The following is a 22,803-nucleotide window of genomic DNA, read 5'->3' as shown; positions in this document are numbered from 1 at the left end:
GTTTACAGAATTAAGTGCCAGGAAAGTAAAGCTAATTAATTGGATACAATGTTTATATAGTGAGAATATCATCTTATCTTCCTATGAGAGGGGGGAACACAGCTTTGGCACTCAGACTCTTCATTAATGCTAAGGAGGTAGTAAATTCTATATCTGTAAATAAAACCAACCAAAACCAAAACAAAACCCAAATTATAACTCATTTAAAAATATATTTTTAATATAAATGCTGATGAATACCATAATAAATATTTGCATTAATGCATTTTACATATGGATTTAAAATGGCATCTAATTTCATCATTATGTCACAGTTCAAATTGATTCTACTGTAACTTTTAATTATAAAAAACAACAATAAAAATTCTATAAACAACCATGGTAGTTTCCAGTTAATGTTTATGCCATCTTTCTCTTTAGGAAAGTAAATAATGATTATTACATTTTGGCTAACATGAAAACAATGGACACTACACTCAGTAGTTTCAAAATGTTTCAGTGACTGAGTGAACTCGCTATTTTGTAAAATTTGCCTTGAGTGTCCTGGGATTTTACTACGTTTGGCACTATGTCTGTTCCTAGCATAACAGGAATCTCATCAAGTTCATCAAAGGGAAATGTGAAGTCCTGCACCTGGGATTTGATAACTTCATGCTCCAGGAGAGGCTGGTGACCAACCAGTTGGAAAGCAGCTTTGCAGAAAAAGACCTGGCAGTTCTGATGGACAACGAGCTGAACATGAACCAGCAATGCGCCCTTGTGGCAAAAAAAAGCCACCAGCCTACAGTTGCATCAGGAAGATGGTTGTCCAGCAGGTGGAGGGAGGTGATTCTTCTCCTCTAATCAGCACCGGTAAAATCTATCTGGAGTGCCGAGTCCAGTACTGGGCTCCTCAGTACAAGTCACACAAGCAAGTTACAGCAAGGGGCCACAGGCCACAAAGATTATTAGGGGTGTCGTGGTTTAAGCCCAACCGGCAACAAAGCACCACGCAGCTGCTCACTCACTCCCTCCTCCCCCCCGGCGGGATGGGGAGGAGAAAATACAACAAAAAAAAGCTCGTGGGTCAAGACAAGGACAGGGAGGGATCACTCACCAATTATGGTCACAGGCAAAACAGATTCGATTTTGGGGAAAAATAAATCAATTTAATTTATTAACAACCAAATCAGAGTAGGATGATGAGAAACAGAACCGTATCTTAAAAACACACCTTCCCCCCCACCCCTCCCTTCTTCCGGGGCTCAGCTTTGCTCCCGATTCCTCTACCTCCTCCCCCACCAGTGGCACAGGGGGATGGGAATGGGGGTTGCGGTCAGTTCATCCCTCATTGTCTCTGCCGTTCCTTCTCCTCAGGGGGAGGACTCCTCACACTCTTCCCTGGCTCCAGTGTGGGGTCCCTCTCATGGGGGTCAGCCCTCCATGAGTTTCTCCAACTCAAAACCTTTCCATGCACTGCAGTCCTCCGCAAACTGCTCCAGTGTGGGCTTTCCCACAGAGTCATGGCCTTTTCCGGGCCCAGCCACCTGCTCCAGCGTGGGGTCCTCCATGGGCTGCAAGGGAATCTCTGCTCCACCATTAACCTCCACGGGCTGCAGGGGGACAGCCTGCCATCTCACCACGGGCTGCAGGGGAATCTCTGCTCCGGCGCACCTCCTCCCTCTCCTTCTTCACTGACCTCGGTGTCTGCATGGTTGTTTCTCTCACATCCCACTCCTGTCCTCACTGTAGCTCCTCTTCTTCCATCTTCTTCCTCTCCTTCTGTTTTTAGTGTAGCCCTTCTTCTTCTTCCTCCATTTTTTTTTTACTCTCTCCCCTCAGGCGTCTCTTTCCCCTCCTTAAATATGCTATCACAGAGGCACTACCACCATTGCTGATGGGCTCGGCCTTGGCCAGAGGCGGGTCCGAGTTTGGAGCCGGGAAAGCTTGTAGCAGCTCCTCACAGGAGCCACAGAGGGGACTGAAGTATCTGTCATGTGAGGAAATGCTGAGAGCTGGGACTGTTCAGCCTGGAGAACAGAGCTCAGAGAGATCTTACAAAAATGTATAAATATTTGATGGGAGAGAGTAAGGAAGATGGAGCCTCTTCTCAGTGTGGCCCAGTGACAGGGAAAGAAGCAATAAACACAATTTTTTTCAATTTCTATTGAAATACAGGAATTTTCATTTAAACATTTAAAAAACAAACAAACAAAACCCAACAAAACAAAACCCAAAACCCCACTCAAACAAAACAAAACAAATCTTTTTTTATTGTGAGGCTGATTGAACAGGGAAATGGACTGCCCAGAGAGACTGTTGAGGCTCCGTCCCTGGAGATATTCAAAACCTGACTGGACATGGTCTTGAGGAACCTGCTCTAGATTTCCCTACTTTAAGCAGGATGATTAGGCTGTGAATGATCTTCGCAAGTATCTTCCTACCTCAAATATTCTGCAATTCTGTAGTATAGGTCTCTCTGAGAACATACAGCCCAAGTTTTATATCAACTAATGTTGTTATCAACAACATTAGGTTGTTGACACTTGTATATTGACAAATGTGTACTGTAACTTGTGATAGTTAGCATATATATTAGCTAGTCTCAGCTCATTATATGATGAGATATGAAGATTTCTATAGAGTGAGGCATTCTCTCATACTTTAACTATATCTTTATGCCTTTGTTTCCTTTTGCTGAAGATGTTATCTTTTCAGTCCCCAACTTTACATCCCAGGGACTATTTTATTACTTCCAAAACCCAAACATTACAGAAATTCTTCAATTTAGAAACTAAAATTAAGATACTTCAAATCAATAGTCATACAGTGCATATACAAATGATCTGAGTGTGTAAAACCCATTGTTCAGCTTATCAAATAATGTCTATCAGCTAATAATCTCAACGTCAATGTGAAAAAATACCTATTTCCCACTGAAAGTACAGTTTTCAGAATGTATTTGGCCTTTGGCATCCCCTTGCTTTAGATGTTCTCGACACTTTTGTCTGTACAATTACATCTTGGCTACATTCAGTGAACTATTCACTACAAATATTTTGTCCTGCATAGTAATTTTGTAAACACTTATTGAGAGAAATTAATCTTCTGCTAGAGACAATTATGTAGCAAATAGGTTTTACCACCTATGAACAATGGACATGCTGTGCTACCCATATGGTGGAGCATCTGAACTTTATAAGCTATAGAATCACTATGCATCTTATTCTTTCTGTCAGAACAAAAGAGAAAATAACACATCAGCCTTCATAATAAGTGTCTAACTGAACGAGCAGTTTGTTAACTGAGGCCTTGGAAAGGCATGAACCATGTCCATGATGGGACATTGTTGTTGACAGAACACATAAAACTGGTAGAGAAAAATGTCTTTCCACACCATGCTGTGGTAAACCAGTGAGATCCAAAGATGTAAACTCTATGTTGGCAACATACAATCATACATACATTTAGTCATCAAAAGATCAGAATTTTTGGTAACTTTGGTAACTTTCTTATCTTGTCACACACCCTCCTCCACTTCTGAATGATTCTAGAGAGAAATGTGCGAAGTCAGACTACTAAAATAAACCACCCCCTCATTCAACTGTCCATTGAAAAAAGAAGAAAAAATTCTACCTAGAGACAGTTCAAGCCCTAAAGCAATTTTGAAATAATATTTTGACAAAAAGTGCAAATTTCTGAGATTTCATTGAGAGCTTATGTTGAAGTCATTACTACCTTCAGCCATCTTTAAGTCCTCTCTGAATCTCAGCTTTTTATATATCAAATCTTTTACTTTATTCTTAGGATATTTAAATGCATTTTTGCACATTTGTACATTACATTTTCTGAACAGAGCTTGGAACTGCAGTCTGGTAAGCCTTGCTGTGTGACTTTTTTTTTTGTTTTTCACGTTGAAGGAAGAATTGGCAGCAAATGGTTAATGTTGCTTGAGTTTTATATCCTGAGCAAGATTAGAGTTTTTTGTTTCAAACTTGTTTGAGTGTTTTTTGTCCTTAGTTCTGGCATATTACGTTTTTGTAAGTTTTCTATGTGACCACTTTTTTAAAAGAGGTTGTTTAAAACATCCAACTTGGTTGGAATGCTATTGTTCATCTCATATTATGTTACAATACCACTTGCAGAAATGTGCTCACCGATAGAGGATGCTGATAATTTCAATGTTCTGAAGAAAATTGCCACTATTTTTTTCCAGCAAAGAACATTTCCACTCCTTTAAAACATAAAAACATTGTTCGGCTTTTAAGCAGAGGGTATGATACAGAACAGAGTATACCAAGCTAAGTTCTGTTACTATTTTGCAGCTAGTAAGCATATATTGACTTTTTAAAGTCAGTATTAAGCTTATTGACTGGAGAATTTAATAATTACAGTATTTTGCCAGAATCAATATGATGACCTTAAGGGGGAAAAGAAAATGTCTTTGAGTCAACTAAATAACAATGTTTTCTGTTTGTGCCAGAAGCCTAATGATATTTAAATATATCTATGGTGAAAAATTTGGAATGTAGTTACAGTTAACAGCTCATCATTCTTTGTCTCCTGGAACTCCAATTTTTTCAACACAAAAAAAATACTATTTTTGAAAAAATCTATGGCACTTGTTAATACTATCTGATGCTTCAAGTCCTTTTTTTAAAAAGACAACTGACGTCACGTGAGTCCACAGACTTTAATTTCAAAGAAATTCTATTTGTTTTATGTTTTTAACATGGAAAGTGTTCCTTTCACTTTTTTGCTAGCCAATACTGCAAATTAAAATCACCTCAAAGTAGATGGAATTGGTTCATATTAATTTAGTTATAGTAGCTTTAAAATGCTTTGGAGCTCCTACGCAGTTTGGATATTTTGTAATGGGGAGGATCAGAAAACTTCATGAGAATCCCGTGAATTCTTTGTGTTTGAAATTTGTATTACTTTATTAAATATATGATAAATAGAACAAAATACAATATAATACAATAATAAATATAATGCAATACAATATAATATAATAAATGTTGATGGCTGACTGTTATTTCCCAGCTTCTGTCATATTGGCTTCGATGTTCTGCTTTAGGGAATATGCTTACTTTTACCCAGTTTATTATGAAAATAAAATAAGAAGAACCAAATATTTTGAATTTTGCCAAACAGCTTATCTTGCACTGAATTAGCGGTGTTCATTGCACATCAACCTCCAGACCGAAACAATGCACTAGGTAATGGATTTTTTTAACAAAGACATAGAAAAGTAACAAAGTGATGATGCCATACTTTTTAATAATTGTATGCTTATGTAGCAATGTATAAATACTAAGTTACTATGTATTTATTTTATGTTTATTAGTGTATGAAATATTTTCTTAATTAAGAAAGTATATCTATATTTTCAAGTTTTGTTTTTACTGTGTTTGCATTATTCACTTCTTTCATCTTTTCTTTTAAAGATTCTGAACATTAAATATGTCAGTGAAAGTCCATCCAAGAAGCCCAAACTGAGGAAACTAAAGTGATTTAATTTTTCTTTTAAAATTTACTCCATAGATCTTTAAGTCTTAGAACTGGTAATAGATCAGATTATTCTGTTTTTTATACTCAGACTTCAACTCATTTTGAGAAGATGTTGCATAAAATCTGGAAACAGAAAGAGAGAAAAAGGAGCACTAAAATGTCCAAGGCAGCATATACATCCCCCCCCGCACCCCAAATGGATTTGAAAAACAAATTTCTAAAGGGAAAAGCTATCATTGCTCAGGTGAAAAAGAAAGTTTTGTTCATTTTCAGATTTTTTAGAGATGCCAAAATATAAATATTTTTATAAAAACATCTGGCTACTTTGCTCTTCAGTGTTCAGCTCTTCACAACTTGATATATTCATGAAGACATTCATAAAGATGCAACATCATAGTTTTAAAATAATTGAAGAATCAGTTTAAATGCTTATTTTTAATGTATGTAAATAATTTAGCTGTGGTGTTCTCACCATTGTAAAATAACTGACTTGTTGATATACTGGATAAAACATCTTTAGGGAACAAGAGACAAAAAAGAATTATTTTTTTCAAGTTGAAAATACCATTTTTTCTATTAAGGACCTCAAAATCTCTTGGGATGAAAATGGAAACAAAAGAGCTACAGAGATGTCAAATGGAGCACTCTATGATGTCCTAAAAGCTTATTTACTCAAAGAGAAAAATATGAGGCGAGAAGAGAGAAAGCGGCTGTAACAAGCCACAGTACATGTGCTGTTGCCGAGATACGGTGTACTTCTTAAGGAAAAAACTTTGTCAGTATGTAATATGAACTCTTGCTCTGTGTTACAAGGCAAAAATAGCATTTACAGAAAGAGAAAAATATTGCTCTCTCTTAAAACTTCGCTTTGGTTTGTTTTTGTTTTCTCCCCCTCTGGATGCAAATACTTGTCCTTGTATTTTTATCTAAATGACACCAAAAGTAATTGAAAGGTACGTTTGATTTCATCACAGCATGGAATAAAGAGTAAAAACGTCATCAGAATTTGTGTCTTATTCTCTAAGGGCCTGAGCATACAGACTTAGCACTTCACTCTTCTCCTCTTGCCTTGTCACCTTCTTTGCTTTTCTTCTACCTAAAACCTCTGTTTAAGTACAGGCTGTTATCTTTACTCACCTGTTCAGCAAACGTAGCATGAATAATGAGGAAAGTAAAAACAGAAGAGCTGTACAATGACAGGTGAAAGGTTAATCTAGTGAAAGGTTCATTTGTGCTGACTCTAGCAATAGCCAATAGCAAATGTCTACCAAAGAGTAACAGAGTGGGGCAGCCGTGCAATACTCTCCTAGAGTACCTTCCTAGTCTCCAACTATTTTGGGCACAAACGCTTTTTGAGCCAGAGGTATTCACTTTGTATTTGAAACTCTGGATGGATTTCCTCTCCCTCTCCCATGTTTGTCCAACCTGTCTTTTGATCCCATGTAATGCAAATTACTACAAGGCAGATTGTGATTAATGTTACTCTCAAGCAAATACTGTTTGTTTCAGATGTTCTGCAAAACCTCTACACAATTCTGAACATAATAAACGAAACACTTATTAAGATGAAGAGATTCTTTTTTCTTTTTTCTTTTTTTTTGTGTCGTGGTTTAACCCCAGCCAGCAACTAAGCACCACGCAGCCGCTTCCCCCTTCCCCCTCCCAGTGGGGTGAGGAGGAGGAAAGAGGGGAAAAAAAAAAAAGTAAAACTCGTGGGTTGAGATAAGAACAGTTTAATAACTAAAGTAAAATATAATACTAACAATAGTAATCATGAAATATAATAATAATAATAGTAATGAAAAGGAATATAACAAAAAAGGAGGGGGAGGAAGGGAAAAAAACAAACAAACAAACAAACAAAAAACCCCACCAGTGATGCACAATGCAATTGCTCACCACCCGCTGACCGATGCCCAGTTAGTTCCCGAGCCATGATCCGCGCCGCCCAGCCAACTCCCCCTGTTTATATACTGGGCATGACGTTCCATGGTATGGAATACCCTTTTGGCTAGTTCAGGTCAGCTGCCCCGGCTCTGCTCCCTCCCAGCTTCTTGTACACCTGCTTGCTGGCAGAGCATGGGAAACTGAAAAGTCCTTGGCTGAAGATAAGCGCTACTTAGCAACAACTAAAACATCAGAGTGTTATCAACATCATTCTCACACTAAATCCAAAACACAGCACTGTACCAGCTACTAAGAAGAAAATTAACTCTGTCCCAGCCAAAACCAGGACATTTTGTTATTCTTAATGTTGCACAGATGACATTGCACTTGCTGTTCCATGATTGCTATAAAAGAAGTTCCCAAAATAGCTCTCATACTGCCTTGTCTTAGGCAGTTTCCCTGATCTCTTAAACTGCCCTATTTCCCTTTTAATAGGGAATAAACATTTTCTTGCCTTTTTTATTGATTCTTCCCCTGAAAAACTGCAATATACCCGTCAAATGGAAGTATATTCTTTTTCACATTTGAAATATTTTCCAGGAAATATAAAATATTTTCAAACAAATGCTAATACTCTGGTAACAGAGAAGATATTATAGGGAAAAACATTGTTCAAGAAAGAAAATTTGCCTCTTGAGCTATACTTTGAATGTTTTTCACCTATTGCATCTATCTTCTTTTAAACTAAAACTTTTAAAAATCTAAATGTGCAACATAACCACACGTTGAATTACAGTGTCTTTGTGGAGAGATTTGTCCAATTACATTAAGACTTACAGCTTCTGTAAATAATAGTCAAGTTCCATAGCAGATGGACCTTAAATTCGGTTTTAAAACTATACTCCCATGTCATAGATCTTTTCCTACAATTACATGCAGGAAGGTATAGGAAAAAATGTATGTATGTAATTGATAAATATATAAAATGCTGGGATAGATTAAAGAAATACTTCCTGGTTGTCATAGACAGGTATATGAGTCTCTGTTTGATTTCTAGAAGAAGAAGAAAAAAAATCACTCTTTTTGGATATGATTTAAAAATTAATTCTAAAAAAAAAAGTTTATGTTTTAAAGGAAATGTAAATTAAGTAAGGAAGGTGACTTGTACCTCTGAGCCCAGTTACTCTGGCAAATGTCTCTAAGATTCTCTTGGTCAATCAAATTCATATAATGCAGTATTCTCTATTAGTGGAATTGCTCATTGTCTATCATGTTGATGCTTTGTAACCAAAGCAAATTTGAAAAGATGTTTTCACTGAATATTGTGATACAAACAAAATGCACATTACAGCTAGGTTGTATTTACACCAGTAGTCCTGCCTTGTGGTGCAATACAATCCAAGTATACACTGAAAAATCATCTTTCAAAATATTTGTTTCATGTTTGGATTTGTTGCATATGCTTGTTTTCTGATAGTCTGAAATTTAAAAGACTACATGTGCAAATCTAAGCATGACTAATTTAATGATATCTTCCAGACTCTAAAATTAACATGAATTTGACACAAACAAAAGAGTAGAAAGTATGTTAACATATCTTAAAGCTATCTAGGGGGTTTTTGGGTTTGGTTGGTTTTTTTTTTTTCATTTTTCATTGTATTTGGTTTAAGACAAGATTTGGATATTTATGTACATCATACTCTCGCTTGTGTAATGGTGCTTAATGCAGACTATCTACTGTTCCTGATAAAAGTTAAGAACTACTGAAAGGTACTTAGCACCTCTTGTGAACAGTCTGAATTTGACAGAAGAAATACAATTGCTTCTCTGCCTACAGATGGTTTATTTAAGATTATTACCCAATATGTAGCCATAGGCAGAAGTTTGGTTCAGAACTGATTAATGATCACCTGATTTGAAAGAGTGTAAAATATGGTATAGGAACTTGTCCAGGCTATCTGCATTAGACCACTATTCACCCTTCACAAATCCCTAATTTTAAGTCTGAGTTTTCTTATTTACTTTAGTAATTTTAAAACGTGTAAATATTGCCTAAAAGGACTGATTAAGATGGGAAAAAACCCAACCAACAAACAAAAAACTCCAGGGAAATAGTGGATGAAGAAAATCAAACAACACAACCACCACAAACTAAGCAGTTGCATAAGGGGCAGAATGAAGGCAAATATGCAAACAAGATCTGAAAAAAATTCATGAATGGATATCCAGTATATTTTTTCCATGATATTATACAGAAAGCCACTAAAACTTAACTGACTGAAAACATTTATTTTTGAAAATAGTAATTTTTAGCCAGAGTTCCACAAAGAAGTAACAGAAACATGGTAAATGTTTATTTCCCTCCATTTACTCTGTATCATTAAATTAAAAAAAGAATAACCTTGTCGTGTAAATAATGTTTATTAATGATATGTGTGACAACTATAAAAAAAGTAAGCTGATGCAATTAGAAAAACAAAACAAAACTGTCTGAAAGCAGCACTTTTAATGGAGATGAAAGCTGAACCTTCGTTAAAGCAATAAGAACTGCTGCAAAATAACAGCGATATGACTTAATTAAGGGAACAGTTGCAGGTACTTCTGTGAATTTTGAATTGCTTTTAGAAACTATATTTTGACAGGATTATTTAAGATAACTTTTTTAGTTTCTCAGCCATAAGGCCTGACCTTTACAATATTTTCACTGGGAATATCAGTCACCTCTGATCTGAACACTAAGATACTGGAGATAATGAGATGTTGAGATTATAGTTGATATTCAGAAAATAACTTAATGCACTGAATAGGAAGATATTTACAGAAATAACAAATGAATGAGTAAGTGAATGGATGGAAGGGAATTAGAATGTGCCATGATTTTCTTTGCATAAGAATACATATATTATGGTGGGTTATGGGCATTCTCTGTTCAAGTAAAGCAATAGGCAATCTGTTCCACTTTTTTGTGTATGCTGAAACAATGGCTGGAAAGATGAATTTTAATGTTTCTCAGATGATGGGAGAAATCTACAAATTTACAAATTCTTCTCATGCAAATTACACAGTACTTATGCAATATTTGAAAATCTAGATTAAATAGTAGCTTAAAGAAATGATAAATTATTTTTTATACCTCATTCCAGATCTCCTCAAGAATAATTTATTTTATTTTATTGTTGTGTGCAGAGAGCTACAGCTGGCTAAGCAAAAGGAAAGTGTGTCTGTTGGTTCCAAGCATTTGCTATTGTGTCTATAAAGTCTCTATCAGAAAATTTGACCAAGGCTTGTGCCATTCTGTGAACTCTGTGTAAGTGGCACTGCCCCATTTATTTTTACCTTTAAAAGTCCTGCATATTGCAAGACTGCACTCAGCATTATGTCATAGTCATTCTGCAGTCTAACAGACCCTTCATGCTCTTTGAGATTCTATCAAAAAGATATTGAGCCGCGTACTTGCAATTTGCCTGCTTAAGCACAATTTGGCTCATTGGCCTAATGGCAAAACACAAGGAAACAGAAGAAATACACAGCACACAGTGCAAGATGATCATAAAAGCATAGTTTGAAATATAAAAACAAAAGGGACAGACTACCTCTCCAAACAGAATTAAACTGGTGTTTCTGCTACAGCTGATTCATTAAAAGCTGAAGAAGAATACTTCCCTTTTTCCCCTCTCTTCCTCCCCACCCCACTCCTTAAAATACAATTTTTTTCTCCTACAGTAATGAGCCAAAACAATAGGAAATCAAAACTAGTTCCTAAAATAGATGACTGCATGGCCAGATTTCATAGACAATTGATGAGACTGAAAGAGATATGAGTGGGTGCCAATAGGGCAGTAGTGAAAAGGTAATGTTCAGATAGAATATGACTTTGAAAAGCTTTTCATTTGTGGACTGCTAAAACTTCAAATATTCAGATATTAGTTAGGATATGAATGCCATACTGAACTGCACATACAGAACTATTCTATAAATTCAATTTATTCTAATGTTTCACATTAGCCACATTCTTAAAACTGTAATGAACTTAAAGAAGTAAATACAGGAGTTCATTTCAGGTATGACTGAGTCAAATGGAGTTTTCTTCTCTATGCTCTGGTAACTGACTATTTGCAGTAGATGCAAATCGAGCAGTCAAGGGAGTGCAGATCAGTTCTCTTAACTGACTGCTCTTTAAAATACTTTCAATAGTCTTTGACGTTCATTTGGGGAAGGCTCTCTCTGCATTCTCAAATACATCAGAAGAAAAGAGAAAAGACCTCCAAACTACAATTTCCTCATCCTGTTGCTAGAGAGTATATCTGCCTCTGGGAATTCTGTTTCAGGAATAAATTCTTTCTTCTTCTTTCTTCCAGCATGAGACCTTAGTTCATGTGGGGATGCTGAAAAAGAAAGCTGTTGCTGGGCTAAAAGTTTCCTGTGTCCACCCCTGAAACATACTGAGAGCTTTTTGTGTAATCAATCAGTTGTGTACCAAAATTGAAAATTTCAGAGCATTCTTTAATGTTTTGAGAATTTTAAGTAAAAAAGCAGAAACACTTTTAATCACAACAGTTGCCTGGTGTCATAAATCCCATCTTCTTAGTACACTTGGGAATGCTGTAAAATTTTTTTATTTTTTCTTAGTTTTTCTATTTTAGAGTAGAAAATTAGAACATTGCAGAGAATACTACAAATAAATCCTGAGATCTTCAGAATACCAGAAATATCTTGATCTTTTCTGATAAATGAATGTTTGCATCTTACTGTTTGTACATGTTCTTTTCCATATTATAGATGACGGTCTTGTCTGGAATAGTTATAAAATAGTAATATAGCTTATATATTAAAAGCTTTTATAAAATCTAAAACATTCATGAACAGTAATCACAGTATTTTTCCTTAGTGCACATTAAGCCTAATCCAAACTTTTATAAAAAAGCATGTTGTTCCTTAAAGAAAAGGAAATTCATTGATTTCTTCTTCCTCAGTATTCAGACATCTCCCTTTTAAAATCAGAATTTGTTTTCATATTCTTCATGGGAGAGTGTTAATGTCCTATTTCCTATGTCATGGGGAAAACACACTGAAGAAAATATAGTGAAATACACTGAAGATAGGAAATTCTCCATTGTTGAGTTATATAATAGAAAATAGAGTGTACTCTTCCTGACTGGAAAACCTTTAGCTGACATTTTTCCAGTGATTCAATACTACACAGTGGCTTCAAATGTATAATTTTCCTTTTTTTGGCACAATCTATTTATGTTGGGAATACGCCTATGTCATATTCGTACTTAGATTGCATGTCTGGAAAAAGTCACTGTGAAATGTATAAGCAAGGACCAGGTTGCAAATCATTGATGGCAGTTTTCTAGCAACTGTTTTATTTTGGAAAAGACCAAGGGGGCATTTCAGTTGTGTTTTAACCATTGATAGCTTAACAAGTAATGTCGAAGACAGGTAATCTGTGTCCGAAATATCGTTTAAATTGAAGACTCTGTGTCCTTTCATCATTTAAACTGTTTGCATACTTATTATTGCAAACAATACTTCATGTAGAAGTCGGACAGATATAACTACTTTCTCTAAAAATATTTACTCACATTTAAGTGAATTAGGTAATCTTCATCCTAGCATCTGTTATGTTTTCTTCACATTAATATTTCATTTAAAAATGTATATACATCTTTGAAAATATTAGATTCTAAACAAATATTAAAGAAAATGAGCACAAAATGAGCTTTGAATTTACAAATGCAAATTCAGTTACTAAAACATTTCTCTCGTTTTATCAGAGAGCAGGAACATGCCTTACAGCCTATTTCTCAACACAAGCTATTCAACAAGCTTTGGATTTTGAATTTTAGATTCTTGCAGGAAACTCAGTTTGAAAGCAAGCTACAAGCCAGTACTTACTGCTGGTAAATATACAATAAATAATTTTAACAATGAATATCCCCATCCCTGGAAGTGTTCAAGGCCGGATTGGATGGGGCTTTGAGCAACCTCGTCTAGTGGAAGGTATCCCTGCTCATGGCAGGGGGGTTGGAACTAGAAGATCTTTAAGGCCCCTTCCAACTCAAACCATTCTATGATTCTAATATATTTGATTTAAAAAAATCTATTTGTATGAGCAGAAGAAGGATGTATTGGATAGGTAGAATACATTATTTGCTCACAACTTATATTTATTAATATCTTTATGATCTCGTTATCATAAGTTATTACAATTTTTCTAGGTTTGGCTAATATCTTGCAACTTAAGGAAATAGATAAGAAAACTATTCCAGAGCTCTAAACTTTCAGCAGAGTATTTAGGGTCATGTTACTCTACAGCTGGTCAGGTAAAGGACTCATCACTCAAGTTGTCCATGAATAAACTCAGCATAAGTGTCTGTAGTACAGAGTAACTACTCAAAACACAGTAGGTGGTATCTTTGAACCCTGAAAGTGTACTGCCTGAGACAATAACTACATATGATTTGGCTATTAATGCAAAATAAATCATGGGAACGTTGTCAATGATAAATTAATACAGGGAGGCTTTATACTTTTCTGGATCGTACCACCATTTGGAAATCAAAATACTGAAGTACAACTAAGTCATCAATAAATACAGAAAATCTAGACTTCCTTTTAGCCTCTTTGGTCACATCTGGTCGTATCTCCTCCTTGCATTTGGAAAGTTGCGATCCTGAATTTCATCACCACAATTACAAAGAAGTTTGCTTGGTTTTGAACAGTATACTATTTTCGCATTTCCACATATTTTTAACTGTATTTTTTTTTGAATGAGAGGGGGAAATATGTGTCACTAATTTGAATTGTCTATTGAGGCTAAAAACCAGCTCCTGGTTTCATGGTTTCCCAACGATATATGTTAGTTTTTACGTTGAAGGTAAGAAATTTTCTGACTGAAAGTGAGAGAAAAGCATCATCAGTAACATCTAAAGAAAGGAATTATCTATGGTCAAGACATCCACCAAAATGCGTGAGTTTGTACCAAGCATACATGCAAGTAATGAGCAAAGTCTCGTAAACACCATAATTTTTACTAATTTAAGTTTTTGCTGTAATTTTTCTATGTATTTATATTCAGGATTTTATGTTACTATAACTACTGTAGAGTACAGGACTTAATTTCACTTTTTAAAAATAATCTGTGGAAAGTCCATAGGTCTCCTTGTCTTCTGTTTCAGATGTTACCAGATTATAACAGATCAGAAAATACATTATGTAGCTAGGCCATGCATATTTAAAATTAGCTTTTGTGGTTATTTTGAAACCTGATTTTGTCCTTGAAATTCCCTCATCTTCTTCATGCTTTATAAAGAGAAAGAAGACAATAATTGTATCATTTTAGAAAAGAGAAAGAAATTCTCAATGAATTCTTCAAAATCATAATTATTAGAAGCAATGAAAATTTAGATGTATAAAAGCTGTAGTGCTGGCTTATTGCCATATCTAAATAATACCACAACAGAAAGTTGCAATTATGTTGTACAGCTGAATGAAACAAAACAGAACAAAACAAAACAAAACAAAGTAACAAAACCATTTAATATATGTATGCACCACTGACCCTTGTGTCTGTGTTAGATCGAAAGAGAGAATGAACCTCATTCAAAAAAGCTGAAAAAGCCACAGTGAAAACGGAGAAACACAATAATCAAGGTAAATATGGTACAATTAAATTAAACTGTAAAATAACAATAGGCAATTAGAATAGTAACCACAGAACTCCATAATTTTAGTCTTAGTCTGAATACATTTACTGGATCTTTTTTTTATTATAGAGTTAATGAAATCTATTGGAAATAAGAATAAACTGAATTATTTTTCAACCAGTAGTTTGAGATATTACAAGTTTATACATAAATGTGAATCTCAAACAAAAAGGGAATTCCACATTTGCTAGAATTATACTATAAATGTCATCCAACAAATAAATTCAGGTAAAGATATTTTTCAGCTCTATATTTTATAATACCTTTATCTTTGCAAAACTTGCAGTTGAATTCCCAGATCCCTGCAACAAAACAGTAGAACAGAAGACAAATACTGTAAGTCTGGCAAAGGGGGTTTGTTATTTGTAAGAGAAGACAACAGGGACAAGCCATTAGAGCCTCACTTGTAACACCCTCCTCATTTCCAGCTGTTGCATTGACTCAGTATAGGTGAAATTTACATTGGGAATCAGGTTTATAAGTCTGATGACTAATAAACCCCACTGAATATATGAATGATTTTTCTCTCTTCTAAGATCAGTTAAAAGATTTAATGATGTTTTAGATTGTATGTTAGGTCACTGTCCATTTAAATTTTGCTCTTTCCTAATGTCTTTGTTATTTGGGAAGGAATAGTTTGAGTAACGGAAAGATATCTTCAATAATGAAATAATGAATAGTAAATAATAAAAGATACCTTGGACAATGGAAAAATGCCCATCTAATACATTATCTAAAATGCACTATGATCTTAATTATAGGAGGTTTATTTGCATGACGATATAGATGCAGGAAATCTGGGGGTGATCTGAAAGCAGCTCAAGACTGTTACACAAATTGGTGAACCTTTTCTAAAAAGAGTCATATTGCATAAAAACATGCAGAGGTAAATAAACTAATTTTGTTATTTGTATAGGCTGCAGTTCTTGTGAATTTGTGCTTGAGAGAATAGATTGATATGTGAATTTGGAAAGTAACTGAAAAGATGCATGACCCATTCACTGTATAAATCTAAAGTAATTATGCTTACATCTACCTAGTGCTTGAGAATTTAGGATAAAGTGCACAGTATTTATTACAAATGTTACTTTGGTTATGTTCGGAGTGTCTCTGGTGATAAGAAAGCATGACATGGATTTCACAAAAAAATTCACATAAAAGTTCAAAAACACAAAAGTGCATTGTTTAGCCTAAAGAAGTGTAGACTGAGAAGACATATGACAACAGTACTTAAGTATACAGAGGAGTTTTGCGAAAAGGAAAGTAATAATTTGTTCTTTATGTGTGTGGTAGATAAGGCAAAGGCTGATGCGTTTGTATTGTTGGATAGAAGAGTCATGTTAGATACAAGAAGCAGCTTTATTATGATAAAGATAATGAAACAGAGGGATACATTCATTGGAAGGGGGTTGTTGTGTTCCTCATCTGTAGTCCTTAAGAACAAAATAAACTCTCAGAAACTAAATAAACTGGTCCTCTCCTAGTGCAGATGAATGCTTAAGATCTAACACTTTTTCACTTTTATTGTCCTTTAAGACAATTCATTTGAAAACGGGGAAAAAAAGTATTGCTGAGACTGTTTAAAATTGTCAAGTGGTAGCTTAGCTTTGGCAAGAAACAAAGCAAAAAAAAGCAGAAGCACTAGAAAAAAAATTAAACATTTTATTTTGACTTTTTATATGAAAATTAGATTTTTCAGGGAAGAGCTGACTGGACCAAAACAAGTTATTTGCTTTTTCATTTCATGGTGAAACTGGTGTTACATTAATTCAAAGATAGTTGGGTTTTCTTTACACTTTTTTTTGGAAAAGCAAAATAACCAGTATCATTTGCAGTGCTCCAGACTTCTCTGCCTTTAAGATGTCATTGATGTGTGTAGGCATTGAACATGACAAGCCTTTGTATTCTACCACTTTCTGTACCTCATGTGAGGGACTACATGTATTTTACTTAAGATACAGTTTGGTCTTGATCAAAATCACATTGAATTTAAAGGACAGACTGTTACTGATTTCTATCCTGCTTTGGATCAGAGTTTTTGTGAAGTATCACATTTCCTTTGGAAAGTTGCATGCGTAATAATTATATATAATATATTATACCACCATTGTTGACTGCAGTGCTGTACAAATGAGTAGGGCATACTGATGAAACACCAGAGGTAATTTAAAGACACCCCAATCAATAGCAAACCATTTCTGTATACTATATGCAGCTATGTGAATTTCTGGCTCTTTACTAAAGCCTTCTTCAAAAGCCAATTTTTTTTTTTTTTAAGTGAATCAGATTGTATAAGAAGTTCTCATTTAGAAGGTTACTCTGTTCTTAGAAAACTCTAGTAGTTAATTTTAATATTTAATAATTCTTATTAATATAATTAGTGCTTGGGGGCAGAAGGACTCTATAGAATAATTGGGCTATTGGCAGAAGATAAAGTTGTCTAGAGCATGTTTTAACATACGAATAATGCCTTAGTTGAAATATGCTTTTTGTCACAACAAAAGGATTACAATTAAAAGAAAATATGCTTTAAAAAATGCATGCATAAATCGTGTCCAAATTTAAGACACTGGAAAGATATGTTTTACCTTAAAGCTTATGACTGATATATTGTATTACGATTTACAAACTGAAATCTATCCTCTGTTCTGCATGTGTGTAGTACTGAATTATTCAGCCTAATAAAGGACATAATAATAATAAAAATAGTAATAATGAGAATACCTTGGTTTTGCCTGAGCCATGAAGTTATAACACCATTTACTATGTAATGTTATTATGTTCTTGCTAAAGCCAGGGATTTAAGGACCGAGTTTTCAAGGTACAAAAGCCCTACTGCTAACCACTTAGTTCTTGCACACTATTGTTCACTTCAAACTGTTCCTGATGCCCCCCTCAAATGTTTACACTTACCTACATGACAAAATTTTACACCAGCAGATTACATTGAGGACTGTTAAATGAACAGCAGTTTATGTTTAGTGCTTTCAAACAATATTGCTTACCTGGGTTTCTAGATTTAGGTGTATTTGACACCTAAATGTGGTCACTTTATTTACTCTTGATCCTCACAAAGTTCAACCACCAGTTCTGCTTCAGGGTAAACAGAGAACAGAGATCAGCAGTTGTTTCTGGTAAGACCTGTATTTTCTACTGCTGACTTTTTTTTGTTTGTTTGTTGATAGATTTAATTTGTATATTACCAACAGGTTAATATTTTTTAGTCAAACAAGTAAAGCTTTTTAAAACAGGTGTTAATCTGCCTCTGGAGACACAAAATTTGTACAGCCTGTTAAGGCCATAGTGGTCAAAGGCTGAAAGAAGAAAAAGGATGACCAATTTCTGCTACTTCTATTTAAGGCATGTTACCGGAGAGGAAAAAAGTCAAGATTATTGATTCAAAGGACAAAGAAAAAATATGAATATGTAGTTTACTTGCCAATGCTCTCACTGGCACTCACTGAAAGATAATTCTTGCACCAGTCCTTGATTTTTGAGTTGTTTCGCTACTTTTGTCCATAATGTTTAATATAAAATATGTACAACCTTTTAAGCAAGAGAAGCATCCATACCTCTCCCTCTCTGATGTTTGCCCTAATACAAGAATCATACTTTCTGTTGGTTTCAGAGCAGTTTTAAACCTCTTCTACAGTGACACAGCTTCTTTGGGAGGGCTGGGGGCTGTCCTTCTTACCAGAGCCTGCACTTTCCTAACTTCCCCCATAGGATAAATCTGTCAGTGCACCGAGCATATACCTGCACTCCTGCTTGCACTCTGGGCCAACTTTCATATTGCAACTGTGTCGCACTGCAAAGGGCTACATAGCTGCCAAAGAGCTGTGAGAGCCCGTGAAGTGGCCCACCCACCTTTTCCCTTCTCTCGCAATGTGCTTTTCAGCTGGGCTCTTGCTTTTTGTCCATCTCTGAGCTACATTGCAGTTACATCAGTGCAGAGCCACGTCCTTTGTTGATCCAGACCCTGAATCTCACCCACAAATGTGACTACCTGGTTTGACCTCAGACCAGCTCCATCATTATGGACTTACTGATGGTCACAGGACTGTGGCTAACCCTGGTTACCACCACCAGGCCTGAGACTCTCTCTTACTCATGGAATTCCTGTCCCGACATCACATCGTAACCTTCCCCATCACTATGGACTTGTCTGGTGATCTGGATTCTTGGCTGACCTTAGCTGCCACCCCTGGGCCTGCCCTGCTGCACTTGCTGGGGTGTGCTGGGACATGGCCCGCTCCTCCTATTCCCTGATAAAATCATTCTCCTGAGAATCATTAAAATATCTTTGAGCAAAAAAGGATATTAATGTTAATTACTGGGTGAGCTGGAGATAGCATCATTGGACAACTCACCTGTTTTCTGGGTAAGTTGTCCAATGATGCTATCACAAGAAAGGAAAACACAACCCTCTAAGGGAAAATGCAGCAGCTACTGCCAGAACAATTGTCATTGTATTTAGGAAAGTGCCCGCTGCTGCTAGAGAGTTAGGCACACTTTGCAAACACCTAATCGAGGATTTTGAGTGGAAGAATGTCAGCTTTTCGGATCCCCATTACATCAGTAATGATATAACTCAAATTTATAAAACTGAAACAACTACTGAAAATGTACTTCAGTCCCCTATTGACACTTTAAGGCTACAAATTGCCATGACTCTGAAGCTAACACAGCAGGTGAGTAAGTTTTAGTCTGAGGTACCTAAATGCTATGCAAGTTCTACATTAAAAGAAGAAGGTCATGTGTATGCTGTACTATGGAGTATGATATAGAAATCTCACCTCCAGAAACATAGCAGTGTATCTGTGTAATTTTGGGGATATGTCTATTTTAATTAAGCATGTTGAGAAATAGAGCTGATTAGTCCAGGCATAGTGTCACCCTCCAATGACTATCCTGCTTTTGGGACCTGAGCTCATAATCCCTTATGGCGTGTCACAGCATGATGCAAATGTACTGGCTCAGATTGATGCTAGCTAGGGGGTGTCTCATGAAATTATCCTTCAGTTCTGCATTATATAAATCATGAAATCTGTGCAGTTTGACTTGACAAAGATCAAATCTGGAATAAAAAGGTATAGTCAAAACATTTTTAATATACCTGTGATTCTTGTTGTATCTAGGAAACAAATTTTTAGCTCACACATTATTATAGTTCTTAACAAATAGGGTAAATGAAAATAAAATATTGTAAATTGCTGACAAGAACATGAAGAAAGAGGAGAGAGTCTGTAAATTGTTCATAACTCCTAAGACTTTATTTGAACTATCACCTTTCAGTGCACTAAAATTTAGGCAATTTTGTTTTGTCTTGGAAGATTCTCTGATTTGTCCATACTTTCCATTCCACTTTTACACAAATCCATTAAACATGCTTGACAAATGCACTATTATTTATGGAAAAAATTGTGAAGGATCTCTAATGTGAATATTCAGAATTTGCACAGATGTTTACATATAGGCATTATATATTATACTGAATAGTTTCTATGCCACCTATGTATTCAATTCCTGTATGGCAAAATGAATACTCCGTAAAAAACAAATAAAAATATTTTTGTAATCTTTGTTAAGTTTTTTAGCATTTTATTGTTCCAAAACAATCTGCTTTTTAATGCAAACATTTTTTTATATCTGCTTTTGATACACACAGTTTGTTATCCCTTTGTTGTGGTTGTGGACACTTTCCTACTTGAATGACTGGAGATTCACAGTACGAGCATCATTTGTTACAAAACCATTTTTATCATTTTCTCTGAGACTACACAAACAAAAAAGTGTTTCTAAGGTGTCTAAATGGATCAATCATCAGACTATACTTTAAGAGTTGAGTTGGAGCAACCTTTCACCTCTTCAGATGCAAAGAATATACATGAAAGGAAAGAAGAAATGTTTTTCTATGTTACAGAGAAGTATGAGGTCAAGGATGATCATTAAACCTCATGAAGAAAGCAGTTGCTGCTGTGTAGTTTTCTTCTTAATAGACATTTATAACAATATTCAAAACCACAAATTAAATCAAAGAAGAATACAATATAAAATATTTGTTTCATGAGTTTCTTTGGACTTATTCCACAAAACAAATGGTAGCAGAACCGATTCTTGCTTATTGTCTGATTGGTTTTGTTTTCATACAGAAAAGTGAAAAAGGAAATTTGCTTTGCCTGTGTCACATGCATATGAGGACATTTTGTCAGGTCCATAAGAACACATAAATTTGGTTGCGTTATTTGAATATATACAGAAAAAAAAATTTATAATCAGTGTGAAAGTTGAACTTTTGTTACCCTAAATTTTTACCTTCTTGCCAAGATCATTAAGAATTCAAAATATAGAATTAATAAAAAGCTTTATTTTAGGAGTGTCAGTAGAATGACAGCAGACAGAGACGTTTTTCGGATGTCCAGTGAGATTGCCTGTCTTCTGGTACACGTTGTGTTACCTGCTGACATAATGTTACCATACGTAGACCAGATCTTATAATTTGTTTTGTCAAACTAGTCCTACTGAGGTCACAAAACAACGAAATCTCTCTTAAACAAACTTTTGTTTGATTTACAAGTAAGAATTCTCAATATATTTTCTAATTGCAACCCTCCTTTCCTTCTGTTTACTCCATGAAGATTCTCTTGCAGAGCTTGTGCCTATTTTTTCTGTATTATGCATCTTAAGTAAGAATACATTGATGTCAGCTGTGAAATTTGTTCATCCTCATCTGTGGCTCAAGGACAAAAAGTTTGTTTATAGAGCAGCTGGCATAAATACTTCACTGTGGAATCACCACAGTCTAACAATGGAGAATTCTTTCACTTGAGCACCTGATGTCTGATGTTACCCACAGTGATATAAGAAACAACTTTCTTTTAATTTGAAAAGGATTGTTCTCTTGGAAAGAGAGAAAAAAAAGGGAATTTGGACGTGAATTCATTAAATAAATAAATAGGATGAACGATTTTATGTTTTTGTGTGCATGGACCTAGATATCAAATTAATTTGTTCATCTTCTTTCAATGTTAAGACTACCAAACAAAAAGATTACCTATAAGTGCTGTCTGTTCAATCTCTGTAAGGACATAAAGTCTACCCATAAGTTTCCTGGGGTATCTTTTTTTCCAGAAGAAGGAGGCACTTAACAAAACAGGTCCTGCTACTGAATTGCCTTATATCCCAACTCATACTAGTATGTTGAAGGAGCTGTTTTGTAATCACAAAACTCTCTACTGACTTACCTCCAGAGTCTTCTAGTCTCTCTCCTGGACTACACCAGCTGGAGACATAAAGAGCCTCACTTTGAGGGAATGGCTTTTTGTCTTAAAATATTCTTAATTTAACAACAACAAAAAAAGTAATATTAAGATTTTCTTTGAAAAATTTGAAACTTCATGTTGTTCAGTTTCCAGACAAGTTATTAGAACAATTTTCAGAAGCCTAGCAGGGAATTTAAGAGCAAAACAATCTGGTATCCTGTTGCAGTGGCTATCCTAAGTTCTGCTGAAATAATTCCTGATTTGCTATATGTCGGATCTGTTCAGACAAAAGCTCAGCAGAACATCTTCCTGTCAGACTGTCAATTTTGTGCATATCAGATGGTTTTAGGTATAAGCTAATTTCCTATACCAAATTCAAGCAGTTGGATGGCTTTTTGTGGATGACAGTTTTGGAATAAGACACCTAAATTCCATCTAAATTGTGTTTT

This window comes from Gymnogyps californianus, chromosome 4, assembly GCF_018139145.2.
Source record: "Gymnogyps californianus isolate 813 chromosome 4, ASM1813914v2, whole genome shotgun sequence".
Taxonomy (NCBI): domain Eukaryota; kingdom Metazoa; phylum Chordata; class Aves; order Accipitriformes; family Cathartidae; genus Gymnogyps; species Gymnogyps californianus.
The sequence above is the reverse complement of the archived record's forward strand: the minus strand, read 5'-3'. Positions refer to the sequence as shown.